We start from the raw sequence: 18,672 nt of genomic DNA, 5'->3' as shown, positions 1-18,672 counted from the left end.
AGTTTTTGCGGTTCCTTGTCTGCGACTTTGTGAGGTTCTTCCTGTGACGGGATCCGGAGAGGAGGCGGCTCCCCTGGGGACCCGAGACGTTCACCCCGGTGATTGGCTGGAGCGGATCCCTGAGCTGTGAGTTCAGAGGACGCAGGTAATTAAAGCAAAACAGCCGCCTGAGCGGAGAGCGGGGTGAGAGCACCTGGCCGGACCCGGGAGCCACGGGAGGCCCGGGGGCTTCATCAGGGAGGCCGGCGCCCCTCCGGCCAGTCCTCCGTGCACTAACGGCAGCCTCTGCCGTTAGCGGGGATAGTAACGGGCGATCACCGGTGTCCTGCTGAGGTGCTGAGCCGCTGGTGGCGGGCACACTGCGTGTAGTAAAATATAGTGCCCGCACTGCATATAATATAACGGTGCCCGCACTGCATATAATATAATGCCCACACACTGCATGTAATAAAATATAGTGCCCGCACTGCATATAATATAATGGTACACACTGCATATAATATAGTGCCCACACACTGCATGTAATATAATGCCCACACACTGCATATACTATAATGGTGCCGCACACTGCATGTAATATAATGGTACACACTGCATATACTATAGTGCCCACACACTGCATGTAATATAATGGTGCCGCACACAGCGTGTAATAAAATATAGTGCCCACACTGCATATAATATAGTGCCCACACTGCATATAATATAGTGCCCACACTGCATATAATATGGTGCCCACACTGCATATAATATGGTGCCCACACTGCATATAATATGGTGCCCACACTGCATATAATATAATGGTGCCCACACACTGCATATAATATAGTGCCCACACACTGCATATAATATAATGCCCACACACTGCGTGTAATAAAATATAGTGCCCACACTGCACGTAATATAATAGTGCCGCACACTGCATATAATATAATGGTACACACTGCATGTAATATAAAGGTGCCGCACACTGCATGTAATATAATGGTACACACTGCATGTAATATAATGGTGCCGCACACTGCGTGTAATAAAATACAGTGCCCACACTGCACGTAATATAACGGTGCCGCACACTGCATATAATATAATGGTGCCGAACACTGCTTATAATATAATGGTACACACTGCATATAATGGTGCCGAACACTGCATATAATGGTACACACTGCATGTAATATAATGGTGCCGAACACTGCATATAATCTAATGGTACACACTGCATGTAATATAAAGGTGCCGCACACTGCATCTAATATAGTGCCCACACACTGCATGTCATCTAATATAGTGCCCGCACACTGCATGTCATCTAATATAGTGCCCGCACACTGCATGTCATCTAATATAGTGCCCGCACACTGCATGTCATCTAATATAGTGCCCGCACACTGCATGTCATCTAATATAGTGCCCGCACACTGCATGTCATCTAATATAGTGCCCGCACACTGCATGTCATCTAATATAGTGCCCGCACACTGCATGTCATCTAATATAGTGCCCGCACACTGCATGTCATCTAATATAGTGCCCGCACACTGCATGTCATCTAATATAGTGCCCGCACACTGCATGTCATCTAATATAGTGCCCGCACACTGCATGTCATCTAATATAGTGCCCGCACACTGCATGTCATCTAATATAGTGCCCGCACACTGCATGTCATCTAATAGGGCCGGCTCACTGCACGTAATATAATAGGGCCGGCACACTACATTCACTGCACTTAATATAATAGTTACAGCACACTGCATTCACTGCATGTAATATAATATAGTGCCGACACTGCAGTCACTGCACATAATATAGTGCACACAGTAATCACTGCACATAATATTAATCTAACAGCGCTGGTTTACTGCAATCACTACATGTAATATAGCGCTGGCGCACTGCAATCACTACATGTAATATAGCACCGGCACACTGCAGTTTCTGCGCATAATAGTAATGTAATAGCGCCGGCCCACTTCAATCACTGCATGTAATATAGTGCCAGCCCACTGCACATAATAGTAATATAATAGTTCCTACACACTGCAATCACTACATAGAATAGTGCCGCACTCTGCATCCACTGCATAGAATAGTGCCCGCAAGCACTGCATAGACTAGGGCCACCATGCGGCAAGCCCTGCATGGAATAGTGCCAGCACACTGCTTATAATAGTAATATAATGCCATCACACTGCAATCACTGAATATAATAGTGACAGCAAACTGCATATCATAGTGCGAGCACTACATATAGTGTCAAAACACTGAAATCTTTGCATATAATCGTAATATAATAGTGCCAGTTTACTGTATGTAATATTTTTATCACACTGCACTGTCAATGATTGTAAAATAATGGTGCCAGCACATTGCAATGACTGCATATAATGGTGCCAGCACTGCTGTAACATACATGATCTATGGGGATGTCTGTGAGCGGCTACATTGTATCACTGCGGCTCCTCCCTGCTGATGAGTTGTGGCCACACATTGCAGTATAGCTGGAGGCGATGCTCTGCGGCGGAGGCGATGCTCTGCGGCGGAGGCGATGGTGTAGTGCTGGGATCTGCCATTACTTCTTGGTCTCCTCCCCCAGTCACTGATGTAAGGCTACATTCACACATCCATGTGCCACAATCCAAGAGAAAGGAACAAGTTATGTCTCTGGTGTCATCCTAGGTGCTTCAGAACCTTTTTTTCATCCGCTTCTTTTTTCACTGGAGCTGGCGGACTGTAGATTCTTGTTGGCCATTGACTCTTAGCAGTGTATCAGTTACAAAACTGCTGAAACCCTGAAAGTTCAGGCTGTCTTCCTCCTTTCATCCCTATCTCAAGGATCCCCATAAAGGCAGGGGTCAGTTTTTATTGATGTGTGTATGGTTCAATGAAACTCTGGGTGTGTGTGCCGTCCTAAAAAAAAAAATAAACGTCCAGCACTAGGATGTGTGCATTCAGCCTTAGAATGAAGGATCCATACACAGCTACAGGTCTGAGATGCAGCCCCCTCAGATGAGACCCCAGCGCTGTGATAGCACGCGGAGGCCCCTGAGCCGTAGTATCGTCTCTGAAACAATAATCCTAAAGCGCCATTTCTGTAGTGGGGCTGAGAGCATGTTGGGGTATAGCTCCCCAATGTGTGAGGGAAATAGAACACAAGTGGAGTACTCCCAAAACAATTGCAAAACTGGAACAATGGAGTACGCCGTAAACCACTGCCAATTGTAAACTGAACACAGTTTATTTATACAAAAATGACAGACAAAGTTAAAATAGAGAATATGTACCATAATACAATGAAAACATATGGAGGAGACGTGGAGGTAGGTAAGGAGGGAAGACGGACACAAATCAAACTATAGGACTAAGGGAAGCAGCACTATCAAATTACTATGGCATACATCAGGGCACCATCAATAATAGTAGGTAGATAAGCTCAAAAGGTAAAGTGCACAGTGTGCATAAGATGATTAAGCCTATCCTAAAAACATGTCTGCTTACCCATCGTAGGCCAGAACTGCTGTCGCCCTCCTCATAGCCCCTGACGCACGTTTTGAACCCCTTTGATCCTTTGATAAAGCAGGTATGCGAAACACGTCAGGGGCTGTGAGGCGGCTGACAGCAGTCAGGGACTGGAGTAACAATAAAGCCTTGCGAAACGCCATCCATTTTGGCTGCCTTTATTCAAACTGGTGCAAAATCTTTTGTTGCGCACAAATTTTGCAACTTTTCAAAGCATTTACTCCACTTCTGTGGTGTAAAAGCTTTGATGAATCTGCCCTATAGAGTTGAACAGGCAGTCCTAGGGAGTTATTAATGGGGTTGTCTCACCAGGACACGTGCTTTCTACATGCTTTAGGCAGCGTTTCCATCAATCACATTTTGCGGCCTATGTAATATCTTTGAAGGTTTCCATCTCAATACCAAAACCCTATTTGTACGCTCCCCAATATAAGCATTAACTTCAAAGAGGCACGCAGAGCCCAAAGGTTCATATTTTCCTCACCAGCCAATTTGATTTTAGGCTTGGACTACATGGCAACTTTGGGTGCAACACACATCTCAGAGTTGCTAATTGCCGCTACAATGTCGCATAATACTAGAAAACAGGATTGTGTTATAATATAGGGATCAGGGTTTTGTGTTGTGTGTGTGTGCGCTCAAAAAATTTGGAACACTAAAATACCACATCCTAGATATCACTGAATGAGATATTCTAGTTGCAAATCTTTATTCATTATAGTGGGATGCGTTGAGAACAATAAAACCATTGATCATTTTTAATTTCCCATGGAGGTCTGGATTTGGAATGATACTCAAAATCAAAAGTGGAAAATCAAATTACAGGCTAATCCAACTTCAGTGGAAATGTCTCAAGACAAAGAAATGATGCTCAGTAGTGTAAACCCCTAGAGGTACAGTATCATGAGGCGGTGTCTACAACCCACAGACGTTGCTCAGGAAGTGCAGCTCATCCAGGATGGCACATCAATGCGAGCTGTAGCAAGAAGAGTAGCTGTGTCTGTCAGCACAGTGTCCAGAGCATGTATCAGATACCATGAGAAAGGCCAGGACACCAGGAGACGTGGAGGGGGCCGTAGGAAGGCAACAACCCAGCAGCAGGACCGCTACCTCAGCCTTTGTGCAAGGAGGAGCATTGCTTGAGGCCTGGAAAATGACCTCAGCAGGCCACTAATATCCATATAAACCTACAAGAGAAAAAATGAGCAATAACCCTGCTATAACTAAGTAAAGGGAAAAAGTGCATCTAAATAAGTTTTTAGTAATACTGTTTTTGATCAAAAATAGCATAAAAGCCATCCCACCACGACAAGGTAACTCTGATCGGGACAGTCCTACACTGTCTAATATTAAAAACCTTACCATGTGTCAATGTTGATCTCAGTGTGAATAAGGGCAGACAAAAAAGACTGGGCCCCACAAGTGGAACACTAGTCTTGGGGAGCCTTATATACAATCTCCAGCTCAGAAAAGGGAGGCCACACCCCGGCTTACACAGAATGCAAAAGAAAAAACACAAAAATTGAGCTTGACTTAAGTTGGTATACATGCAGCACATAAACGCATGTTCACATTAGCCATAAAACATACAGTATAAAGCCTAGAAGAGAAAAAATGAGCAAGAACCCTGCTGTAAATAAGTAAAAAGCAAAAAGTGCATCTAAATAACATAAAGTTTTTAGCTGGAGATTGTATATAAGGCTTACCCAGACTGGTGTTCCACTGGTTGGGCCCAGTCCTTTTTGTCTTCCCTTATTCACACTGAGGTCAACATTGACACATGTTAAGGTTTTTAATACTAGACAGTGTAGGACTGTCCCGATCAGGGTCACCTTATTGTGGTGGGATGGCTTTTATGCTATTTTTGATTAAAAAAAAAAAAACAGTATTACTAAAAACTCTGGCGCTATAGAGTTTAAGTCCTCTTTTTCTCTGAAGAGGCAATTTGCATATTATATTTCCCAGAGGAGCATTGCACGGCGAATAAGCCTCCTTACCTTGACAAGCCAGATTTGGTATGTCACTCTCCATAAGGAGAAACGATACCCCTTAGACCCCAGTCCAGAGCCTCTCACCTAGCCAAATTAGTTCTCCGGCTTTGCACTGACGAGGGCCAACAGCCCGAAACACTGTCTGCGAATTGAGATACTGATTTGGCTTTTATCCTAAGTCATATTACAAGATTCGATAAAGGGTTGATTGCGACTTGTAGGATCGCTACTTCCAACAGGTGGCGCTATAGAGTTTAAGTCCTCTTTTTCTCTGAAGAGGCAATTTGCATATTAAAAACTGTTATTTAGATGCACTTTTTGCTTTTTACTAGTTACAGCAGGGTTTTTGGTCATTTTTTTTCTCTTGTAGGTTTTATATGCTTTATGGCCAATGTGAACATGTGTTTATGTGCTGCATGTATACCAACTTAAGTGAAGCTCAATTTTTGTGTTTTTTCACGAATATCTATATGTCTGTTCAAACTGTCAGAAGCGAACTCCATGAGGGTGGTATGACGGCCCGACGTCCAGAAGTGGGTGTTACGCTTTTAGCCCAACACCATGCAGGGTGATTGGCATTTGCCAGAGAACGCCAAGATTGGCTGATTCGTCATTGGTACCCTGTACTCTTCACGGATGAGAGCTGATTCACACTGAGCACATGTGACAGAGTCTGGAGACGCCATGGAGAACGTTCTGCCTGCAACATCCTCCAGCATGACCGGTTTGTCAATTGGTCAGCAGTAGTGTAGGGAGGCATTTCTTTGGAGGGCCACACAGCCCCCCATACCTAGCCATAGGTACCCTGACTGCCAGTAGGTACCGGGATGAGATCCTCAGACCCATTGTTAGACCATGTACAGGTGCAGCGGGCCCTGGGTTCCTTCTGATGCATGACAATGCTAGGCCTCGTGGCTGAAGTGTGCCAGCTGTTCCTGCATGATGAAGGCATTGAAGCTATGGACTGGCCCTCCCGTTCCCCAGACTTGAATCCAATTGACCAAATCTGGGACATCATGTCTTGTTCCATCCGCCAACGGCACGTTGCACCACAGACTGTCCAGGAGTTGGCAGATGCTTTAGTCCAGGTCTGAGAGGAGATCCCTCAGGAGAACATCCGCCGCCTCATCAGGAGCAAACCCAGGCGTTGTAGGGAGATCATACATGCACGTGGAAGCCACACACACAACCGAGCATCATTTTCTTGTCTTGAGGCATTTCCACTGAAGTTGGATCAGCCTGTAATTTGACTTTCCACTTTGATTTTGAATATCATTCCAAATCCAGACCTCCATGGGATATTAATTTTGATTTTGCATTGATCATTATTGTTTTATTGTTCTCATCCTATTCCACTGTGTAATGAATAAAGATTGCAGTTGGAATATTTCATTCAGTGATCTATTTAGGATGTGGTATTTTATTGTTCTCTTTTTATTTTATTTTTTTTATATGCATATTATACACAGTTATTGTATGTTGGCAATCGTTTTTTTTTTTTTTGCAATTTTCTCAGTGTCCACTGGGCTTTTTTAGGCACATACTTCCTGTTCTTTACAGAATTATTTTTTTCACAAGTTTCATGATATACACAACTGATATCACAGGATCCACTAATAGATGTCACAGCTGACCCTGCCTTATCACATTGAGCACTGCACATAATCATTAGATACTGCAATACAAAAGATCCGATCACACACTGATTTCCTAAAAGAATGAGAAGTTAGATTTTTTTTTAAGTGTCTAGATTGAAAATTGTAAGATTTCATTATCCTTTTATGATTTATTGTGTAGCCTACATTTGTTGTTGGGAACCTCCACAACAAAGCAAAAGCAGGAGTGAAGAAGTAGTCATCTCTCCTGCCCCCTCCGGCCCATACAAGGCCACGTGTCTGAAGCCGCCTTTTTTCCATGGCGTCTGCACTGGGACCACATGGCGCACACTGAGCTCTGCATGGTGTGCTGATCTGGCAGGAAAGTGATGAAATGGGCTTGTGGTCACCATGAGTCATGGCCTGAGGGTTTCACGGGTCCCATCACAGTATGCGATCACAGTATACAGCACATTTGCATAGTAAAAGCCTCCTTGGAAGCGAATCAATGAGCTGTAAACAAGTCTTTTGAGGAGTCTATCAGACTATATAGACAGCCTGGGCAGAGATGTAAATACATCTCCTTGAATGATAATTGAGTACACCCCTAGTGATGTCACTGCTGCTGCAGTTCTGTGTCCATTGCTGAAATGTCGCCGAGCCTTGTGTACAAGCCTGGTGTGGTCTCACCAGAGAGGTGGACACCATGAGATCCAGCCTGGACTGACACACTGTAGCAAACAGTCAGGCTCCCAGAGACAATTATGCTGAAGTAATGACCTCCTAGAGGGTGATTGGCCTGGATACAATTGTAGCAAACTCTCAGCAGGACTAAAGGTACCGTCACACTCAGCGACGCTGCAGCGATATAGACAACGAGCCGATCGCTGCAGCGTCGCTGTTTAGGTCGCTGGGGAGCTGTCACACAGACAGCTCTCTCCAGCGACCAACGATCAGGGGAACGACTTCGGCATTGTTGAAACTGCCTTCAACGATGCCGAAGTCCCCCTGCAGCACCCGGGTAACCAGGGTAAACATCGGGTTACTAAGTGCAGGGCCGCGCTTAGTAACCCGATATTTACCCTGGTTACCATTGTAAAAGTAAAAAAAAACAAAACAGTACATACTCACATTCTGATGTCTGTCACGTCCCCCCGGCGTCCACAGGCTTACGCGCTGCTGCTCAGAGCTTCCTGCAGTCACTGAATGTGTCAGCGCGGCTGGAAAGCAGAGCACAGCGGTGACGTCACCGCTGTGCTCTGCTTTACTGCCGGCGCTGACACATTCAGTGCAGGAAGCTCTCGGCAGCAGCGCGTAACCCTGTGGACGCCGGGGGACGTGACAGACATCAGAAGGTGAGTATGTACTGTTTGTTTTTTTAACTTTTACAATGGTAACCAGGGTAAATTATCGGGTTACTAAGCGCGGCCCTGCGCTTAGTAACCCGATATTTACCCTGGTTACAAGTGAACACATTGCTGGATCAGCGTCACACACGCCGATCCAGCGATGACAGCGGGTGATCAGCGACGAAATAAAGTTCTGGACTTCTAGCTCCGACCAGCGATATCACAGCGGGATCCAGATCGCTGCTGCGTGTCAAACACAACAAGATCGCTATCCAGGACGCTGCAACGTCACGGATCGTCGTCGTTCTCGCTGCAAAGTCGCTTAGTGTGAAGGTACCTTAAGTCTTATATAGTGATTAGCCTCTGGATCTACAGATATTACGGATTATTTTACTGCTTACTATACATGTAATTGCACACTTTATCTTGCTGCATGCATCTGAAACACTGCCCGCTGTGATGCCCACTGACCGCAGGATGTAGATGAAAGATCTTGAGGCCACTGGGCATCTCTATGGGTGGGTGAGGTGTTGGGACATGCCGCTTCTTACTGCATGCATCTATCGCCCTTCAATCTCTACCTAAAGCAGCAAAACCTTTAGGCTATGTGCACACGCTGTGGATTGGCCGCTGCAGATTCGCAGCAGTTTTCCATACGTTTACAGTACCATGTAAACCTATGGAAAACAAAATCCGCAGTGCACATGCTGCGGAAAAAAAAAACGCGCGGAAACGTAGCGTTGTTTATTCCGCAACATGTCAATTCTTTGTGTGGATTCCGCAGCGATTTACACCTGCTCCATAATAGGAATCCGCAGGTGGAATCCGCACAAAAAACAAAACGCCGTAATTCCGCAGGTAATCCGCAGTGCAGTTTACCTGCAGATTTACCAAAATCAGTCCGGAAAAATTTTCAGAGTAATCCGCAGCGTGTGCACATGGCCTTTGGGCTCGTGCATGCTACTGAAAAATAACGAGTGCTGTCTGTCGTTTCTAACAGCACTCAAACTAATGTTATTCAGTGAGGCAGTACACGTCAGCAGCAAGAAAAAAAAATCACAGCATGCTTGAGTTGCCTCCGATCAGATGGTACTCGACCATTCATGTCTGTGGGTCCATAGAAAACATCGGACCGCGCTCTGACAACCCTCTTAAGGTGTCCATATGGGCATGCAGGTCATAGAATGTCGTATAAAATGATATTCTTGAGAAATCAACATATATTTTTTTTTTTTTTATGTAAAATATCTGTGGGCCGGATATAGATCTCTCTGAGAATCTGCCTCCAAGGCTTATTTTAAAGGGAACCTCTCACCCCCAAAATCGAAGGCGAGCTAAGCCCACCAGCATCAGGGGCTGGTGGGCTTAATGCTGTAGGGGCTGGAATGCTGTAGATAAGCCCCCGATGTATCCTGAAAGATGAGAAAAAGAGGTTAGATTATACTCACCCAAGGGCGGTCCCGCTGCGGTCCGGTCCCATCTTCTTACGATGACGTCCTCTTCTTGTATTCACGCTCCGGCGCAGGCGTATTTTGTCTGTTGAGGGCAGAGCAAAGTACTTCAGTGCGCAGGCACCGGGCCTCTCTGACCTTTCCTGGCGCCTGCGCACTGCAGTACTTTGCAACAGGGCAGACAAAATACGCCTGCGCTGGAGCGTGAAGACCAGAAGAGGAAGTCGTCGTAAGAAGATGGGAGGCCCCGGACCGGACCGCGACGCCCATCGTACCTGGACCACCCCTGGGTGAGTATAATCTTTTCTCATCTTTCAGGATACATAGGGGGCTTATCTACAGCATTCCAGAATGCTGTAGATAAGCCCCTGATGCTGGTCGGCTAGCTCACCTTCGATTTTGGGGGTGACAGGTTCCCTTTAAACCAAAGGTGGCATTACCAGTGTGAAACATGTAGATAAGGAGAGCAGACTGTCAGTCATTACATGTCTCACACTGGTGGTTCCCCCTTTCATTTATTCTAAGCTCTGGAGGCAGATTCTCATGCAGATCAGTGTCCTGCCCATAGATCGTAACAGATCATTTACATATAAGAAAACCTGAAGTTCTCTGGAATAAAGACATTGGATTGCAGATATCAAGTTATCACTTTAGTCAGCTTCCTATGACCTGCATGCCTATGTAGACGACTTAAGAGGGATGATACTACTGGCAGAAACCCTTTAATTGAACTTCAAAACAGGCAGAAATTTCGTATCTAAATGTGCAATTTTAATTGGGGCTTTATCCCGCCTACAAGGTGATGTGCTTTGTTTATACTGTCTGTTTTGGGCTGACATATTCCCTTTAAAGCACTGTCACCTGCTGCAAACCGAGAACTGGGTACTGCATGATCAGTAAAGGGGTTGTCTGGCCTTAAATCACAAGTCTGCTGTCACTGTGTGGCTGAATATTTGTAACCCTCAAAGTGTGCGCACTGCGTGCTGTGACGATTCTCCAGTAGCAGCAGTAAGCTGCCATGTGATAACAAGTATGTGGTTTGCATACTTCACGCCACATTCCAACTAGACTGTATCTGGCCTCGCTTAATACATTTGCTTTCAGCAAGGCTGAATAAAGACTAGTTGGCCCGTGACCGCTTGTATGTAAATCGCACACTTGCAGTCCCCTCCCGTCTGATGACTGCAGACTTGTAGTTTAAGATCGAACAACCCCTATAATAGATTCAATTGGCGCTTTGAAATCCTGTGCTCCCAATAGCTACTGTCAGTGGTCCGTTCTATACTGAGCTTGGAAATGCAGGACAAGATTAAATTATTTTGTATTATATTATGTGTGGTGGGGGGCGGGATTATGTGTGGTGGGGTGGGGGGCGGGATTATGTGTGGTGGGGTGGGGGGCGGGATTATGTGGGGTGGGGTGGGGGGGCGGGATTATGTGGGGTGGGGTGGGGGGGGCGGGATTATGTGTGGTGGGGGGGCGGGATTATGTGTGGTGGGGGGCGGGATTATGTGTGGTGGGGGGCGGGATTATGTGTGGTGGGGGGCGGGATTATGTGTGGTGGGGTGGGGTGGGGGGGCGGTATTATGTGTGGTAATGTGGTGGGGGTGAGATTTGTGGGGGGCGGGATTGTGTGTGGTAATGTGGGGGGCAGGATTATGTGTGGTGATGTGGGGGGCGAGATTTGTGGGGGCCGGGATTGTGTGGTGTGATGTGGTGGGGCGGGATTATGTGTGGTGATGTGGGGGTGGAGCTACTGTGCAGGGGGCGGGATTAGCGAGTAATCACGATGCCTCTTATATATATAGTAAAACAAACCCAAAATGGAGGATAACCATGTATATTTTTTCCACATATTCACAACCCCAGTGGGGGAATTTAGCAGAAAAGCATTTCTAATATATAGAGGACACTCCTAGAACAAATATTGATAGCGCAAGAAAATGGAGTTAATGTCCAACAATTTATATGATAATTTATTAAATTCCAAAAAATACCAACAATGTTCCAACATATGTACACAAAACACTCAGATAAAAAATTCAGGCAGTTAGAGGTAGGAAGTAGCACAGAAAAAAGGTAACGGTGCAGCACTCAGGCTGATGCCCTATACATAAAGATCACTTGCATAGTGCAAAGTATGAGGCACAGGTAGTAGAAAACCGGGGGGCATGTAAGACACTGTATAACACTGTATGAGTCCTGTACACTGACTCCTATTTCACTCATGAACCTATAAAACCCCACCCAGGATCCTTACCTATGCACTGGCACCAGAACTGGACCGCACCGTTGCCCCAACGCGCGTTTTGCGTCGGCTTGCTTCGTCAGGGGGCGGTGCCTCTAACTGCCTGAATTTTTTATCTGAGTGTTTTGTGTACATATGTTGGAACATTGTTGGTATTTTTTGGAATTTAATAAATTATCATATAAATTGTTGGACATTAACTCCATTTTCTTGCGCTATCAACTCTTATATATATATATATATATATATATAGATGCAAAACTACATACATTTAAAAAGGTACAATCCATGATCTATCCTGAGACGGCTATAGCTCAATACCACAAATAATGGTGTAATCTGAGCATTTGGTGACTACATAGCGCAGATATACCATGTTATATAGTAGGAAATGCATCCAAACGTTCTAATAAAAGTAGGTCGATGTGAATATTTTTCTGCCCAATGATCACAGAAGTATTCTAGGAGTGGTACCTTTATTGGCTAACCAGAAAATAATATGTTTGCAAGCTTTCAGAGCACAGTGGCTCCTTCTTCAGGTAATATTGCCTGAAGAAGGAGCCACTGTGCTCTGAAAGCTTGCAAACATATTATTTTCTGGTTAGCCAATAAAGGTGTCACTCCTAGAATACTTCTGTGATCATTGGGCAGAAAAATATTCACATCGATATTTTTTTTCTGGCTAACACGGTACCACAATACAATTTGTTATTGTACATCATAATAAAAGTAGGAAAACCCATTAAGAATTGGAGCGGCAGTGTGCACGGGGCAGCAGACCATGTTATGACTTTGGGATCACGGAAGTACTTAGTATATCTGTCTTGCATTGCTGCCTTATTATAGCACACTGTAGTTTTCTGTGACACTGAATGAAGATTTTGCTTCCTGAACATTTTTGGGTGTATCTTATGTAATTTGAGCTGCTGATCTCAAAAATCACCTTGACATTTTCTTGTAATGTACAGCTATTCTGAAATCTTCTGTCTGAGCGATTTTTTTTTTTTTTTCAATTCATATTGACCACAATATATTGGCATGTAAAAGTTTGGGCACCCCTGGTCAAAATTACTATTATTGTGAACAGATAAGCAAGATGAAGATGAAATGATCTCTAAAAGGGCTAAAGTTAAAGATGACACATTTACTTTACATTTTAGGATATCCTATCTATATCTGTCTATCTATCTTAAAATGTACAGTATATATATATTAGTAATTTTTCACATTTTAAAAATTACAAAAAGGAAAATGGGCTGATGCAAAAGTTTGGGTGCCTTTGAAGATTTGTGTACTTAGATAACTTTGACCAAGGTTTCAGACCCTAATTAGTCTGTTAGGGTATGTGCACACGTCAGGATTTCTTGCAGAAATTTCCTGAAGAAAACTGGAAATTTTCTGCAAGAAATCCGCATTTTTTTTCCCGTTTTTTTTCCCCTTTTTTTTTTTTTTTAGCATTTTGCAAGTTTTCCAAGCGATCTGTAGCATTGCTTGGAAAACTGACTGACAGGTTGGTCACACTTGTCAAACATAGTGTTTGACAAGTGTGACCAACTTTTTACTATAGATGCTGCTTATGCAGCATCAATAGTAAAAGATAGAATGTTTAAAAATAATAAAAAAAAATGGTTATACTCACCTGCAGACAGCCGATCTCCTCAGCGCCGTCCGTTCCTATAGATGGTGTGTGTGTGCAGGACCTTCGATGACGTCGCGGTCACATGAGCGGTCACGCGACCAATCACAAGACACATACACACACACACACACACACACACACACACACACACACACACACACACACCATCTATAGGAACGGAAGCGGCAGCGTGCACCTGAGAGGCGGGAAGACTCCGGGGCCATCAGAGGGTGAGTATATGACTATTTTTTTTATTTTAATTCTTTTTTTTTTTTTTACCAATTATGTGGTGCCCAGTCCGTGGAGGAGAGTCTCCTCTCCTCCACCCTGGGTACCAACCGCACATAATCTGCTTACTTCCCGCATGGTGGGCACAGCCACATGCGGAAAGTAAGCAAATCAATGCATTCCTAGTTGTTCGGAATCCCCGAAATTCTGTAAATTTAATGAACATGTTGCTTTTTTTTCCGCAATGCGATTTTTTTCGCAGAAAAAAATGCAACATTTGCACAAGAAATGCGGAATATACTGTAAATAATAGGAGGCATATGTAAGCGGTTTTTTCGCGAAAAGCGAAAAATACTGAACGTGTGCACATGGCCTCAGGGTTATGGCTTGTTGACTATCATTATTAGGAAAGGCTAGGTGATGCAATTTTCTCAGCTTTTAAAAACCCAGCTTCCTGTAACCTTGTGCCAAAAAACAGCAGCCAGGGGTTCTTCTAAGCAGCTACCTAGCATTCTGAAAATGAAAATGGTGGAGACCCACAAAGCAGGAGAAGGCTATAAGAAAATAGCAAAGCGGTTTTAAGTTGCCCTTTGCTCAGTTCGAAATGTACTTTAAGAGCAGTTAACAGGAACAGTGGACATCAAGATAAGGTCTGGAATACCAAGCAAAATTTCAGTGAGAGCTGCTTATTGGATTGCTGGAGAGGCAAATCAGGACCCTTGCTTGCCTTCAAAAGACCTTCAGAAAGATTTAGTAGACTTTGGAGTTGTGGTACATTGTTCTACTGTTCAGAGACACCTGCACAAATACAGATATGGCCTTTATGGAAAAGTCATCAGAAAGAAACCTCCCCTGCGTCCACAACATTATAATTCAGTGTCCGAAGTATGCAAAACAACATCTAAACAAGCCTGATGCATTTTGATTTGGGCGGTTCTCGCAAATCAATGCCGTTTGCTGTCCCAATGATATGGTGGTAACAAAAGGATCATATGACCGACTGTTACTTCTGTCTCTGGTTTCTATGCTTACAATAAGAAATCCATTGAGTATCCCAATCTGCATTCAGCTATGAGATCAATGCCACATCATGACACTTCCAGTACCAAAGCCATCATAGACATGGAGCCTAGAGGAGGCAGGTGATGAAGACGTTGCAGTTCATTGGTCAGAGATGGGGAATGACGCTGATTTAGACTTTGAGCCATGCTTGTCTGGAAAGCCTCATCTTATAACTGGATGACATGGTCCAAGACTTGCGTTTGTCTAAAGCAAATGCAGAGTTACTGGCTTCAAGACTTCAAGGATGGCATTTGCGGTCACCTGGTACAAAAGTTTCTGCGTTTCAAAGCCGCCAAGATGACCTAACAGTTTTTGGAACAGGTTGACAACCTGTGCTTCTGTACTGACCTTGAAGGGTTGTGAGCATAAGCTGAAACAGTGGCATCCCTTTATTGACTCGGTGTTAAGCCCCACAGCTGTCTTGTTACACAATGGTAATGTTCTTCTTTTAATACCTGTTGGCTATGCTGCACACATGAAAGAAACATATGAGAACATGGAAATGTTGTTGAAACACATCAAGTACAGTAACTACAACTGGAACATCTGTTGCGATTGAAAAGTGGTTCACCGCCGCTTGGATTGCAGCTCGAATATACCAAATACTGCTGTTTCATTTGCGAATGGGACAGCCGTGCTAAGCAGTCACATTACAGTAGAAGGAAGTGGCCAATCCATAACCAGTTGGCTCCCGGGCAGAAAAAAAATGTCACACATAAAGCACTTGTGGATATGGTATTTTGGCCTCCACTTCATATAAAATTCAGGCTGATGAAAAAAAATTAGTGAAAACATTGAACAAGGAAGCTGAAGGTTTTGTTATTTGAGACAAATGTTCCCAAGAATAAAAAAAAAAAAAAATTTCTGGCATGGACTTTAAGAACAGTTTTAGACTAATTTGGGGGTGCTGAATTCAAATCTGATCTTATAATTTCTCTATCACAGGTATACAGGTCCTTCTCAAAAAATTAGCATATAGTGTTAAATTTCATTATTTACCATAATGTAATGATTACAATTAAACTTTCATATATTATAGATTCATTATCCACCAACTGAAATTTGTCAGGTCTTTTATTGTTTTAATACTGATGATTTTGGCATACAACTCCTGATAACCCAAAAAACCTGTCTCAATAAATTAGCATATCAAGAAAAGGTTCTCTAAACGACCTATTACCCTAATCTTCTGAATCAACTAATTAACTCTAAACACATGCAAAAGATACCTGAGGCTTTTAAAAACTCCCTGCCTGGTTCATTACTCAAAACCCCCATCATGGGTAAGACTAGCGACCTGACAGATGTCAAGAAGGCCATCATTGACACCCTCAAGCAAGAGGGTAAGACCCAGAAAGAAATTTCTCAACAAATAGGCTGTTCCCAGAGTGCTGTATCAAGGCACCTCAATGGTAAGTCTGTTGGAAGGAAACAATGTGGCAGAAAACGCTGTACAACGAGAAGAGGTGACCGGACCCTGAGGAAGATTGTGGACTGAGTCTGGTGTGGAAACATCCAGAGCCACCGTGCACAGGCGTGTGCAGGAAATGGGCTACAGGGGCCGCATTCCCCAGGTAAAGCCACTTTTGAACCATAAACAGCGGCAGAAGCGCCTGACCTGGGCTACAGAGAAGCAGCACTGGACTGTTGCTAAGTGGTCCCAAGTACTTTTTTCTGATGAAAGCAAATTTTGCATGTCATTCGGAAATCAAGGTGCCAGAGTCTGGAGGAAGACTGGGGAGAAGGAAATGCCAAAATGCCTGAAGTCCAGTGTCAAGTACCCACAGTCAGTGATGGTGTGGGGTGCCATGTCAGCTGCTGGTGTTGGTCCACTGTGTTTCATCAAGGGCAGGGTCAATGCAGCTAGCTATCAGGAGATTTTGGAGCACTTCATGCTTCCATCGGCTGAAATGCTTTATGGAGATGAAGATTTCATTTTTCAGCACGACCTGGCACCTGCTCACAGTGCCAAAACCACTGGTAAATGGTTTACTGACCATGGTATTACTGTGCTCAATTGGCCTGCCAACTCTCCTGACCTGAACCCCATAGAGAATCTGTGGGATATTGTGAAGAGAAAGTTGAGAGACGCAAGACCCAACACTCTGGATGAGCTTAAGGCCACTATTGAAGCATCCTGGGCCTCCATAACATCTCAGCAGTGTCACAGGCTGATTGCCTCCATGCCACGCCGCATTGAAGCAGTCATTTCTGCCAAAGGATTCCCGACCAAGTATTGAGTGCATAACTGAACATTATTATTTGATGGTTTTTTTGTTTGTTATTAAAAAACACTTTTATTTGATTGGCCGGTTGAAATATGCTAATTTATTGAGACAGGTTTTTTGGGTTATCAGGAGTTGTATGCCAAAATCATCAGTATTAAAACAATAAAAGACCTGACAAATTTCAGTTGGTGGATAATGAATCTATAATATATGAAAGTTTAATTGTAATCATTACATTATGGTAAATAATGAAATTTAACACTATATGCTAATTTTTTGAGAAGGACCTGTAGGTATATAGCCCATTTTCAAGAATTCCATGATAAATATAAGTAGTGTATGAAAAGTGCCGGTTTATACGGTTCACTAAGGTAAATTTAGTTTTCATTTAGTCTCCCAATAAATGTGAGAATATATTTTTCTTTGAACATGCATAATTCCTATGTGTTATGATAACACCCTTGTTTTCTGTGCTACTGGGACAGTAGAGCTACAGCAGAGCATTGGGTGAAAACTGAATAGCCTCAGCGACAGAGTTTGGCATCTGGCAATAAGAATGTCATCCATGATCCTCTAGTGGATAGGAAGAATATTGTCTTTCCTCCCTTACACATAAAACTTGGATTGATGAAGCAGTTCGTCAAAGCTCTCAATCACAGTGGAGAATGCTTTAACTATATATGTTCAACTTTTCCTGGTCTTAGTGAAGAGAAGAAAAAGGCTGGAATATTTGATGGACCTCAAATAAGAACACTTATGAGAGACCCAAGTTTTATCACATCAATGAACGAGACAGAAGAAAGAGCTTGGAATGCATTTTGTAATGTGGTGCGGAATTTTCTAGGGAATAAGAAAGCAGACAACTATGAAGAGATTGTGGAAGAGCTACTAATGAGTCTGCGAAATCTTGGATGTAGAATGAGTATCAAGATTCACTATTTACACAGCCATTTGGACTTTTTTCCAGAGAACCTTGGGGATGTGAGCAAGGAACAAGGGGAGCATTTTCATCAGGACATTAAAACAATAGAAGAACGGTATCAAGGCCGGTGGGACTCGCATATGATGGCTGACTATTGCTGGAGCTTGATGAGAGACAACCCAGAAGCTGTACATCACAGATCAGCCAAGAAAAGAAAGTTCAAATAACTGCCATTTGCCATTCATCTGTGTGCCATATATATGTGTTTTTATATTTTGTAGTTTAATTCTGTAAGTATATTTGATGCTGTACATAGACTTTGTAATCTTTGTTATTCCTTGATTAAAAATATACAATGTAGTATCGAAAATCATTTGTTTTTATCATAAAACATTAGATAGGAGTAATTTTCATCAAAACTTGAAAATATCTCGAAA

General features: G+C 43.5%; 1 protein-coding gene across 2 annotated transcripts in view; it reads left to right on the top strand.

Annotated features, from left to right (window-relative positions):
- The first annotated feature begins 6 nt into the window (after positions 1–6).
- Positions 7–18,672, top strand: part of ATF1 (activating transcription factor 1) — a 39,644-nt gene continuing 20,978 nt past the window's right edge. For both annotated transcript variants that reach the window (XM_077297848.1, XM_077297847.1), the window contains exon 1: positions 7–145. The gene's annotated coding sequence lies outside the window, so the exon portion shown is untranslated. The remainder of the gene's footprint in view (positions 146–18,672) is intronic.

Source organism: Ranitomeya variabilis, chromosome 3, assembly GCF_051348905.1.
Source record: "Ranitomeya variabilis isolate aRanVar5 chromosome 3, aRanVar5.hap1, whole genome shotgun sequence".
NCBI classification, from domain to species: domain Eukaryota; kingdom Metazoa; phylum Chordata; class Amphibia; order Anura; family Dendrobatidae; genus Ranitomeya; species Ranitomeya variabilis.
Note: the sequence above shows the minus strand (reverse complement) of the source record. Positions and strands in the feature narration are given on the sequence as shown.